The sequence below is a fragment of the Triticum aestivum genome, chromosome 5A (assembly GCF_018294505.1).
Source record: "Triticum aestivum cultivar Chinese Spring chromosome 5A, IWGSC CS RefSeq v2.1, whole genome shotgun sequence".
NCBI classification, from domain to species: Eukaryota; Viridiplantae; Streptophyta; class Magnoliopsida; order Poales; family Poaceae; genus Triticum; species Triticum aestivum.
Genome location: NC_057806.1, coordinates 56,855,877 through 56,869,961, shown reverse-complemented (window position 1 = coordinate 56,869,961; position 14,085 = coordinate 56,855,877).

The following is a 14,085-nucleotide window of genomic DNA, read 5'->3' as shown; positions in this document are numbered from 1 at the left end:
GCCTCTGACTAATTTATTGCAAAAAGATATACCATTTGTCTTTGATGATGATTGTGTAAAAGCATTTGAAATACTTAAGAAAGCATTGGTCTATGCACCTGTTGTTCAGCCACCTGATTGGAATTTACCCTTTGAAATTATGTGTGATGCCAGTGATTATGCTGTAGGTGCTGTTCTAGGGCAAAGAGTTGATAAGAAATTAAATTTTATTCATTATGCTAGTAAGACTCTAGACAATGCTCAAAGAAATTATGCTACTACTGAAAAAGAGCTTTTAGCAGTTGTATTTGCTTGTGATAAGTTCAGACCTTATATTGTTGATTCTAAAGTAACTATTCAAACTGATCATGCTTCTATTAAATACCTTATGGAAAAGAAAGATGCTAAACCTAGACTTATTAGATGGGTTCTCTTGCTACAAGAATTTGATTTGCATATTGTTGATAGAAAGGGAGCTGAGAACCCGGTTGCAGACAACTTGTCTAGGTTAGAGAATGTTCTTGATGACCCACTACCTATTAAAGATAGCTTTCCTGATGAACAATTAAATGTTATAAGTACTTCTCGTAGTACTCCATGGTGTGCTGATTATGCTAATTATATTGTTGCTAAATTTATACCACCTAGCTTCACATACCAACAAAAGAAAACGTTTTTCTATGACTTGAGACATTACTTTTGGGATGACCCACATCTTTATAAAGAAGGAGTAGATGATGTTATTAGACGTTGTGTACCTGAGCATGAACAGGAATAGATCCTACGCAAGTGTCACTCCGAGGCTTATGGAGGACACCACGCTGGAGATAGAACTGCACATAAGGTATTGCAATCTGGTTTTTATTGGCCTACTCTCTTCAAGGATGCCCGTAAGTTTGTCGTGTCTTGTGAAGAATGTCAAAGAATTGGTAATATTAGTAGACCTCAAGAAATGCCTATGAATTATTCACTTGTTATTGAACCGGTTGATGTTTGGGGCTTTGATTATATGGGACCTTTCCTGCCACTAATGGACACACACACATTTTAGTTGATGTTGATTACGTTACTAAGTGGGTAAAAGCTATTCCAACTATTAGTGCTGATCATAACACTTCTATTAAAATGCTTAAAGAAGTTATTTTTCCGAGGTTTGGAGTCCCTAGATATTTAATGACTGATGGTGGTTCACACTTTATTCATGGTGCTTTCTGTAAAATGCTTGCTAAGTATGATGTTAATCATAGAATTGCATCTCCTTATCACCCACAGTCTAGTGGTCAATTAGAGTTGAGCAATAGAGAGCTCAAATTAATTTTGCAAAAGACTGTTAATAGGTCTAGAAAGAATTGGTCCAAGAAACTTGATGATGCATTATGGGCTTATAGAACTGCATATAAAAATCCTATGGGTATGTCTCCGTATAAAATGGTTTATGGAAAAGCATGTCACTTACCTCTCGAACTAGAACATAAGGCGTATTGGGCTATTAAAGAGCTCAACTACGATTTTAAACTTGCCGGTGAGAAGAGGTTATTTGATATTAGCTCACTTGATGAATGGAGAACCCAAGCTTATGAAAATGCCAAGTTGTTTAAAGAAAAAGTTAAAAGATGGCATGATAAAAGGATACAAAAGCGTGAGTTTAATGTAGGTGATTATGTATTGCTATACAACTCTCGTTTAAGATTTTTTGCAGGAAAACTTCTCTCTAAATGGGAAGGCCCCTATGTTATCGAAGAGGTGTGCCGTTCTGGTGCCATAAAAATCAACAACTTTGAAGGCACAAATCCGAAGGTGGTAAACGGTCAAAGAATTAAACATTATATCTCAGATAATCCCATAAATGTTGAAACCAATATTATTGAAATCGTAACCCCGGAGGAATACATAAGGGACACCTTCCAGACCGTTTCAGACCCCCGAAAAGGAATAGGTATGTGGTACGGTAAGTAAACCGACTCCAAAACAATTTTTAAGGCAATATTTCTCTGTTTTGGAATATTTAGAAAAATAGAAAAAATAAGTAGCAGTCCGGGAAGGACACGAGGGCCCCATGAGGGTGGTGGGCGCGCCCCCTACCTCATGAGCACCTTGTGTGCCTTCCGTACTCCGTTTTCTTGCACATTACGTATTTTGGTCGGTAAAAATTCATTATATATTCCCCCGAAGGTTTTGACTCCCGTATCACGCAATTATTCTCTGTTCTTGTTTCGAGCTATTTTTCTGACAGATCTAGATTATCATGACGTCCCCAAGTGCTTCCAAGGACAAGTTCTTCGAGAAGGTCATCAACCCTTACCTCGCGGAGGTGCTGCGACACCCTCAAGCCATTGAGATGCGTGATGGGTTGTTGCACATCCGCGATGTTGAGGGACCAAAGGGAACCGGAAGCGTGGAGACGAGGCTCGAAGCAATGGAGCAACAAGTTTTCAAGTGCCAGGGGATGGTGGAGCGTGGAATCAACGCTAGCCACACGATGCTCGCGGAGTTCACTAACAACTACAAGCCGGATGCCAAGAACACCGAGGAGGCCATCTTCAAGCTATATGAGAAGATCGAGCACCTCCAAGACCAAATCTATGACCTGCAAACCAAAACTATGAGTATGAATATAGATTCAAAAGAATGAGTTTGGCTGCAGATTCGAGGATTCCGGAGACTCGATCGTCCTTCTATGATGGTGAACCTATGCCTTGGAAGATGGATGACAAGCTTGCATCATCAACAACACCTCCACCTTCTTCACCAACCAAGGAGATATAATCACATGGGTATGGGCACTCCCCTTGGCAACTGCCAAGCTTGGGGGAGGTGCCCCAGTATCGTATCACCATCACAACTCCTATCTTTATCATTTTTCTTAGTTCGATCCTATTAGTAGTATCTTGATCTAGTAGAATAAATTTTATGGCATGATCTAGTTTTGAGTTTTGCTTTTTGATCCCTCTATGTAATAGAGTCCGTGAGCTGCATATAATAAAGATTAGTGTTGAGTCAAGGGCTTGATTATTTTGCCATGATCTTGGGTGAATAAAAGAAAAGAGAAAAAGAATAAAAAGAAACAAAAAGTTCATATTGATCTTATTGAGAGTAATGACTTCACATAGAAAGAGTATGATGATTAAAAGTTGTTGGGAGTTGGCAGACATAACTTTGGTCATTGTTGCAATTAATAGGAAGTAATAAGGAAAGAGAGGTTTTCACATATAGATATATTATCATTGACATCTTTTATGATTGGGAGCACTCATTAAAATATGACATGCTAAAGAGTTGATGTTGGACAAGGAAGACAACGTAATGAGTTATGTCTTTCTTATATCTGAGATAAAGTATGTTGTCATGGATCCTCTAACTTGTGGAGCTTGCCTTTCCCCCTCATGCTAGCCAAATTCTCAGCACCAAGTAGAAATACTACTTGTGCTTCCAAATACCCTTAAACCAGTTTTGCCATGAGAGTCCACCATATCTACCTATGGATTGAGTAAGATCCTTCAAGTAAGTTGTCATCGATGCAAAGCAATAAAAATTGCTCTAAATATGTATGATTGATTGGTGTGGGAGAAATAAGCTTTATACGATCTTGTGATGTGGAAGTAATAAAAGCAACGGACTGCATAATAAAGGTTCATATCACAAGGGGCAATATAAAGTGACGTTCTTTCGCATTGAGATTTTGTGCATCCAACCGCGCATGGCAACCTCTGCTTCCCTCTGCGAAGGGCCTATCCTTTATTATTATCTTCTACCTTATGCAAGAGTCATGGTGATCTTCACCTTTTCTTTTTCATTTTATCCTTTGGCAAGCTCAGCATGTTGGAAAGAACATGATATATATATCTAATTGGATGTAGGGGAGCATGAACCATTATTGTTGACATTACCCTTGAGGTAAAAGGTTGTGGGGCAAAACTATAAGCCCCTATCTTTCTCTGTGTCCGATTAAAACTCCGTAACCACAAGTATTGCGTGAGTGTTAGCAATTATGGAGGACTAAATGATAGTTGAGTATGTGGACTTTATTTTTAGCTCTGACATAGACTCTTTCCGATGTTATGATAAATTGCAATTGCTTCAATGACTGAGATTATAGTTTGTCGGAGCCCAATAAGGTTTATGATTTATACTTTTGCATTGTGAATAGATCATCACTTGAACATAAGTAATCATATGACAAAATCTATATATGTTGCTGTATGAGAATAATCATGATGCCTTCATGTCCATATTTTATTTTTATCGACGCCTCTACCTCTGAACATGAGGACATATTTATTGTTATTGGCTTTTCGCTTGAGGACAAGCAAGGTCTAAGCTTGGGGGAGTTGATACGTCCATTTTGTTGGGGAACGTAGCAGAAATTCAAAATTTTCCTACGCGTCACCAAGATCTATCTATGGAGAAACCAGCTACGAGTAGAAGGAGAGTGCATCTACATACCCTTGTAGATCGCTAAGCGGAAGCGTTCAAGTGAAGGGGGTTGATGGAGTCGTACTCGTCGTGATTCAGATCACCGATGATCCTAGTGCCGAACGGACGGCACCTCCGCGTTCAACACACGTACAGCTCGACGATGTCTCCCACGCCTTGATCCAGCAAGGAGAGAGGGAGAGGTTGAGGAAGACTCCATCCAGCAGCAGCACAACGGCGTGGTGGTGATGGAGGAGTGTGGCAATCCTGCAGGGCTTCGCCAAGCACCTACGGGAGAGGAGGAGGTGTCACGGGAGGGAGGGAGGCGCCAAGGGCTCAGGTGTGGATGCCCTCCCTCCCCTCCACTATATATAGGGGCAGGGGAGAGGGGGGAGGCGCAGCCTTGCCCCTTCCTCCAAGAAAGGGGTGCGGCTAAGAGGGGGGAGGAGTCCATCCTCCCCAAGGCACCTCGGAGGTGCCTTCCCCCTTGAGGACTCTCCCCTTTTTCCTATATCTTGGCGCATGGGCCTCTAGGGGCTGGTGCCCTTGGCCCATGTAGGCCAAGGCGCACCCCCTACAGCCCATGTGGCCCCCCGGGGCAGGTGGCCCCACCCGGTGGGCCCCCGGGACCCTTCCGGTGGTCCCGGTACAATACCGATGACCCCGAAACTTGTCCCGATGGCCGAAACAGGACTTCCTATATATAAATCTTTACCTCCGGACCATTCCGGAACTCCTCGTGACGTCCGGGATCTCATCCGGGACTCCGAACAACATTCGGTAACCACATACAAGCTTCCTTTATAACCCTAGCGTCATCGAACCTTAAGTGTGTAGACCCTACGGGTTCGGGAGACATGCAGACATGACCGAGACGTTCTCCGGTCAATAACCAACAGCGGGATCTGGATACCCATGTTGGCTCCCACATGTTCCACGATGATCTCATCGGATGAACCACGATGTCAAGGACTCAATCAATCCCGTATTCAATTCCCTTTGTCTAGCGGTATTTTACTTGCCCGAGATTCGATCGTCGGTATACCGATACCTTGTTCAATCTCATTACCGGCAAGTCTCTTTACTCGTTCCGTAACACATCATCCCGTGATCAACCCCTTGGTCACATTGTGCACATTATGATGATGTCCTACCGAGTGGGCCCAGAGATACCTCTCCGTTTACACGGAGTGACAAATCCCAGTCTCGATCCGCATAAAACAATAGATACTTTCGGAGATACCTGTAGTGCACCTTTATAGTCACCCAGTTACGTTGTGACGTTTGATACACCCAAAGCACTCCTACGGTATCCAGGAGTTATACGCTCTCATGGTCAAAGGAAGAGATACTTGACATTGGCAAAGCTCTAGCAAATGAACTACACGATCTTTTGTGCTAGTCTTAGGATTGGGTCTTGTCCATCACATCATTCTCCTAATGATGTGATCCCGTTATCAACGACATCCAATGTCCATAGCCAGGAAACCATGACTATCTGTTGATCACAACGAGCTAGTCAACTAGAGGCTCACTAGGGACATATTGTGGTCTATGTATTCACACGTGTATTACGATTTCCGGATAATACAGTTATAGCATGAATAAAAGACTATTATCATGAACAAAGAAATATAATAATAACACTTTTATTATTGCCTCTAGGGCATATTTCCAACAGTCTCCCACTTGCACTAGAGTCAATAATCTAGTTCACATCACCATGTGATTAACACTGACAGGTCACATCACCATGTGACCAACATCCAAAGAGTTTACTAGTGTCACTAAACTAGTTCACATCATCATGTGATCAAGACTCAATGAGATCTGGGGTTTTGTCATGTTCTGCTTGTGAGAGAGGTTTTAGTCAACGGGTCTGAACCTTTCAGATCCGTGTGTGCTTTACAAATCTCTATGTCATCTCCTAGATGCAGCTACCACGCTCTATTTGGAGCTATTCCAAATAACTGTTCTGCTTGGAGCTATTCTAAATTATTGCTCCATTATATGTATCCAGTCTCTCTACTCAGAGCTATCCGGATAGGTGTCAAGCTTGCATCGACATAACCCTTTACGACGAACTCTTTTACCACCTCCATAATCGAGAAAATTCCTTAGTCCACTAGTTACTAAGGATAACCTTGACCGCTGTCTGTGATCCATTCTTGGATCACTCTTGTACCCCTTGACTAACTCATGGCAAGGCACACTTCAGGTGCGGTACACAGCATAGCATACTGTAGAGCCTATGTCTTAAGCATAGGAGACGACCTTCGTCCTTTCTCTCTATTCTGCCATGGTCGAGCTTTAAGTCTTAACTTCGTACCTTACAACTCAGGCAAGAACTTCTTCTTTGACTGATCCATCTTGAACACCTTCAAGATCATGTCAAGGTATCTGCTCATTTGAAAGTATTATTAAGCATTTTGATCTATCCTTATAGATCTGATGCTCAATGTTCAAGTAGCTTAATCCAGGTTTCTATTGAAAAACACCTTTCAAATAACCCTATATGCTTTCTAGAAATTCTACATCATTTCTGATCAACATATACTCATCAGAAATTCTATAGTGCTCCCACTCACTTCTTTGGAAATACAAGTTTCTCATAAACTTTGTACAAACCCAAAATCTTTGATCATCATCAAAGCATACATTCCAACTCCGAGATGCTCACTCCAGTCCTTAGAAGGATCGCTGGAGCTAGCATACCTTTTAGCATCCTTAGGATCGACAAAAACTTTCTGATTGTATTACCTACAATCTTTCCTCACGAAAACTGGTAAGGAAACTCGTTTTGATATCCATCTGCCAGATTTCATAAATACAGCTAATGCTAACATGAATCCGACGGACTTTAAGCATCGCTACGGATGAGAAAATCTCATCGTAGTCAACTCCTTGAACTTGTGAAAAACTTTTCGCCACAAGTCGAGCTTCATGGACGGTGACATTACCATCCACGTCCGTCTTCTTCTTAAAGATCCATTTATCTTAATGGCTTGCCGATCATCGGGCAAGTCCACCAAAGTCCATGGATCCGTTCTCGGATTTTATGGCCTCGAGCCATTTATCGGAATCCGGGCCCACCATCGCTTCTCCATAGCTCGTAGGTTCATTGTTGTCCAGCAACATGACTTCCAAGACAGGATTACGTACCACTCTGAAGTAGTACGCATCCTTGTCATCCCACGAGGTTTGGTAGTGACTTGATCCGAAGTTTCATGATCAATATCATAAGCTTCCACTTCAATTGGTGTAGGTGCCACAGGAACAACTTCCTGTGCCCTGCCACACACTAGTTGAAGAGACGGTTCAATAACCTCATCAAGTCTCCACCATCCTCCCACTCAACTCTTTCGAGAGAAACCTTTCCTCGAGAAAGGACCCGATTCTAGAAACAATTCCATATTGCTTTCGGATCTGAATTAGGAGGTATACCCAACTGTTTTGGGTGTCCTATGAAGATGTATTTTATCCGCTTTGGGTTCGAGCTTAATCCTGAAACTTTTTCACATAAGCGTCGCAGCCCCAAACCTTTAAGAAACGACAACTTAGGTTTCTCTAAACCATAATTCATACGGTGTCATCTCATCAGAATTACGTGGTGCCCTATTTAAAGTGAATGTGGTTGTCTCTAATGCCTAACCCATGAACGACAGTGGTAATTCGATAAGAGACATCATGGTACGCACCATATCCAATAGGGTGCAACTATGATGTTCGGACACACCATCACACTATGGTGTTCCAGCCAGTATTAATTATGAAACAATTTCCACAATTTCTTAATTGTGTGCCAAAACTCGTAACTCAGATATTCATCTCTATGATCGTATCATAGACATTTTATCCTCTTGTCACAATGATCTTCTACTTCACTCTGAAATTACTTGAACCATTCAATAATTCAGAGTTGTGTTTCATCAAGTAAATATTCTCAACATCTACTCGAATCATCTGTGTAGTAAGAACATAACGATATTCACTGCATGCCTCAGCACTCATTGGACTGCACACATCAAAAATGTGTTACTTCCAACGAGTTGCTATCTTGTTCTGTCTTACTAAAATGAGGCTTTCAGTCATCTTGCCCATGTGGTATGATTTGCATGTCTCAAGTGATTCAAAATCAAGTGAGTTCAAATGATCCATCTGCATGGAGTTTCTTCATGCATATACACCAATAGACATGGTTCGCATGTCTCAAACTTTTCAAAACGAGTGAGTCCAAAGATCCATCAACATGGAGCTTCTTCATGCGTTTTATACCAATATGACTTACATGGCAGTGCCACAAGTAAGTGGTACTATCATTACTATCTTATATCTTTTGGCATGAAAATGTGTATCACTACGATCGAGATTCAATAAACCATTCCTTTAGGTGCAAGATCACTTTATTCAGGTTTAATACTAATCTTGATGGTAGAGGGAGCGTGCGATGTTTGATCACATCAAACTTGGAAACACTTCCAACACATATCGTCAGCTCTCCTTTAGCTAGTCTCCGTTTATTCCGTAGTCTTTTATTTCGAGTTACTAACACTTAGCAACCGAACCGGTATCTAATACCCTGGTGCTACTAGGAGTACTAGTAAAGTACACATCAACACAATGTATATCCAATATACTTCTATCGACTTTGCCAGCCTTCTCATCTACCAAGTATCTAGGGTAATTCCGCTCCAGTGGTTGTTCCCCTTATTACAGAAGCACTTAGTCTCGGGTTTGGGTTCAACCTTGGGTTTCTTCACTGGAGCAGCAGCTGATTTGCCGTTTCATGAAGTATCCCTTCTTTCCCTTGCCCTTCTTGAAACTAGTGGTTTCATCAACCATCAACAATTGATGCTCCTTCTTGATTTCTACTTTCGCGATGTCAAACAACGCGAATACCTCAAGGATCATCATATCTATCCCTGATATGTTATAGTTCATCACGAAGCTCTAGCAGCTTGGTGGCAATGACTTTGGAGAAACATCACTATCTCATTTGGAAGATCAACTCCCACTCGATTCAAGTGATTGTTGCCCTCAGACAATCTGAGCACAAGCTCAACGATTGAGCCTTTCTCCCTTAGTTTGTAGGCTAAGAAAATCGTCGGAGGTCTTATACCTCTTGACGTGGGCACGAGCCTGAAATCCCAATTTCAGCCCTGGAAACATCTCATATGTTCCGCGATGTTTCGAAAACGTCTTTGGTGCCTCTACTTAAACCATTTAACTGAACTATCACGTAGTTATCAAAACGTGTATGTTCGATGTTCGAAACATCCACAAACGACGTTTGGGGTTCAGCACACTGAGCAGTGCATTAAGGACATAAGCTTTCTACTGTTCGCATAATCGCTACTATCAACTTTCAACTATATTTTCTCTAGGAACATATCTAAAACAGTAGAACTAAAGCGCGAGCTACGACATAATTTGCAAAAGGTCTTTTGACTATGTTTAGGATAATTAAGTTCATCTTATGAACTCCCACTTAGATAGACATCCCTCTGGTCATCTAAGTGATTACATGATCCGAGTCAACTAGGCCGTGTCCGATCATCACGTGAGACGGACTAGCCAACGTCGGTGAACATCTTCATGTTGATCGTATCTACTATACGACTCATGCTCGACCTTTCGGTCTCCGTGTTCCGAGGCCATGTCTGCACATGCTAGGCTCGTCAAGTTAACCCTAAGTGTTTTCGCTGTGTAAAACTGTCTTACACCCGTTGTATGTGAACGTAAGAATCCATCACACCCGATCATCACGTGGTGCTTAGAAGCGACGAACTGTAGCAATGGTGCACAGTTAGGGGAGAACACTTCTTGAAATTTTGTAAGGGATCATCTTATTTACTACCGTCGTCCTAAGTAAACAAGATGCATAAACATGATAAACATCACATGCAATCAAATAGTGACATGATATGGCCAATATCATTTTTTCCTTTTGATCTTCATCTTCGGGGCTCCATGATCATCATCGTCACCGGCATGACACCATGATCTCCATCATCGTGTCTTCATGAAGTTGTCACGCCAACGACTACTTCTACTTCTATGGCTAACGCGTTTAGCAATAAAGTAAAGTAATTTACATGGCGTTGTTCAATGACACGCAGGTCATACAATAAATAAAGACAACTCCTATGGCTCCTGCCGGTTGTCATACTCATCGACATGCAAGTCGTGAATCCTATTACAAGAACATGATCAATCTCATACATCACATATATCATTCATCACATCCTTTTGGCCATATCACATCACATAGCATACCCTGCAAAAACAAGTTAGACGTCCTCTAATTGTTGTTTGCATGTTTTACGTGGCTGCTATGGGTTTCTAGCAAGAACGTTTCTTACCTACGCAAAACCACAACGTGATATGCCAATTGCTATTTACCCTTCATAAGGACCCTTTTCATCGAATCCGTTCCGACTAAAGTGGGAGAGACTGGCACCCGCTAGCCACCTTATGCACCAAGTGCATGTCAATCGGTGGAACCTGTCTCACGTAAGAGTACGTGTAAGGTCGGTCCGGGCCGCTTCATCCCACAATACCGTCGAAACAAGATTGGACTAGTAACGGTAAGCATATTGAACAACATCAACGCCCACAACTACTTTGTGTTCTACTCGTGCAAAGAATCTACGCAATAGACCTAGCTCATGATGCCACTGTTGGGGAACGTAGCAGAAATTCAAAATTTTCCTACGCGTCACCAAGATCTATCTATGGAGAAACCAGCTACGAGTAGAAGGAGAGTGCATCTACATACCCTTGTAGATCGCTAAGCGGAAGCGTTCAAGTGAACGGGGTTGATGGAGTCGTACTCGTCGTGATTCAGATCACCGATGATCCTAGTGCCGAACGGACGGCACCTCCGCGTTCAACACACGTACAGCTCGACGATGTCTCCCACACCTTGATCCAGCAAGGAGAGAGGGAGAGGTTGAGGAAGACTCCATCCAGCAGCAGCACAACGGCGTGGTGGTTATGGAGGAGCGTGGCAATCCTGCAGGGCTTCGCCAAGCACCTACGGGAGAGGAGGAGGTGTCACGGGAGGGAGGGAGGCGCCAAGGGCTCAGGTGTGGATGCCCTCCCTCCCCTCCACTATATATAGGGGCAGGGGAGAGGGGGGAGGCGCAGCCTTGCCCCTTCCTCCAAGAAAGGGGTGCGGCTAAGAGGGGGGAGGAGTCCATCCTCCCCAAGGCACCTCGGAGGTGCCTTCCCCCTTGAGGACTCTCCCCTTTTTCCTATATCTTGGCGGATGGGCCTCTAGGGGCTGGTGCCCTTGGCCCATGTAGGCCAAGGCGCACCCCCTACAGCCCATGTGGCCCCCCGGGGCAGGTGGCCCCACCCGGTGGGCCCCCGGGACCCTTCCGGTGGTCCCGGTACAATACCGATAACCCCGAAACTTGTCCCGATGGCCGAAACAGGACTTCCTATATATAAATCTTTACCTCCGGACCATTCCGGAACTCCTCGTGACGTCCGGGATCTCATCTGGGACTCCGAACAACATTCGGTAACCACATACAAGCTTCCTTTATAACCCTAGCGTCATCGAACCTTAAGTGTGTAGACCCTACGGGTTCGGGAGACATGTAGACATGACCGAGACGTTCTCCGGTCAATAACCAACAGCGGGATCTGGATACCCATGTTGGCTCCCACATGTTCCACGATGATCTCATCGGATGAACCACGATGTCAAGGACTTAATCAATCCCGTATTCAATTCCCTTTGTCTAGCGGTATTTTACTTGCCCGAGATTCGATCGTCGGTATACCGATACCTTGTTCAATCTCGTTACCGGCAAGTCTCTTTACTCGTTCCGTAACACATCATCCCGTGATCAACCCCTTGGTCACATTGTGCACATTATGATGATGTCCTACCGAGTGGGCCCAGAGATACCTCTCCGTTTACACGGAGTGACAAATCCCAGTCTCGATCCGCATAAAACAATAGATACTTTCAGAGATACCTGTAGTGCACCTTTATAGTCACCCAGTTACGTTGTGACGTTTGATACACCCAAAGCACTCCTACGGTATCCAGGAGTTACATGCTCTCATGGTCGAAGGAAGAGATACTTGACATTGGCAAAACTCTAGCAAATGAACTACACGACCTTTTGTGCTAGGCTTAGGATTGGGTCTTGTCCATCACATCATTCTCCTAATGATGTGATCCCGTTATCAACGACATCCAATGTCCATAGCCAGGAAACCATGACTATCTGTTGATCACAACGAGCTAGTCAACTAGAGGCTCACTAGGGACATATTGTGGTCTATGTATTCACACGTGTATTACGATTTCCGGATAATACAGTTATAGCATGAATAAAAGACTATTATCATGAACAAAGAAATATAATAATAACACTTTTATTATTGCCTCTAGGGCATATTTCCAACACATTTTGCATCATGCTTTTATATCGATATTTATTGCATTATGGTTTGTTATTTCACTTTATGTCACAATACTTATGGCTATTCTCTCTTATTTTACAAGGTTTACATAAGGAGGGAGAATGCCGACAGCTGGAATTCTGGGCTGGAAAAGGAGCAAATATTAGAGACCTATTCTGCGCAACTCCAAAAGTCCTGAAACTCCACGAAACATCTTAAATAAATAAAGAAAAATCCTCGCCAAATATGAAGGCCAGGGGGCCCACACCCTGCTCACAAGGGTGGGGGGCGCGCCCCCTACCTCGTGGGCCCCCTGGTGGCTCTCCAACGTCCATCTTCTCCTATATGAAGTCTTTCGATGAGAAAAAAATCAGAAGGAACTTTTCGGGATGAGACTCCGCCGCCACGAGGCGGAACCTTGGCGGAACCAATCTAGAGCTCCGGCAGAGCTGTTCTGCCGGGGATACTTCCCTCCGGGAGGGGGAAATCATCACCATCGTCATCACCAATGCTCCTCTCATCGGGAGAGGGCAATCTCCATCAACATCTTCACCAACACCATCTCATCTCCAAACCCTAGTTCATCTCTTGTATCCAATTCTTGTCTCAAAGTCCGGGATTGGTGCTAGTAGGTTGCTAGTAGTGTTGATTACTCCTTGTAGTTGATGCTAGTTGGTTTATTTGGTGGAAGATCATATGTTCAGATCCTATATGCATATTATTACCCCTCTGATTATGAACATGAATATGCTTTGTGAGTAATTACGTTTGTTCCTGAGGACAAGGGAGAAGTCTTGCTATTAGTAGTCATGTGAACTTGGTATTCGCTTGATATTTTGATAAGATGTATGTTGTCTAGCCTCTAGTGTTGTTATGTGAACGTCGACTACATAACACTTCACCATTATTTGGGCCTATAGGAAGGCATTGGGAAGTAATAAGTAGATGATGGGTTGCTAGAGTGACAGAAGCTTAAACCCTAGTTTATGCGTTGCTTCGTAAGGGGCTGATTTGGATCCACATGTTTCATGCTATGGTTAGGTTTACCTTAATACTTTTGTTGTAGTTGCGGATGCTTGCAATAGAGGTTAATCATAAGTGGGATGCTTGTTCAAGTAAGAACAGCACCCAAGCACCGGTCCACCCACATATCAAATTATCAAAGTATCGAACGCGAATCATATGAACGTGATGAAAACTAGCTTGACGATATTCCCATGTGTCCTCGGGAGCGCTTTTCCTATTATAAGAGTTTGTTCCGGCTTTTCC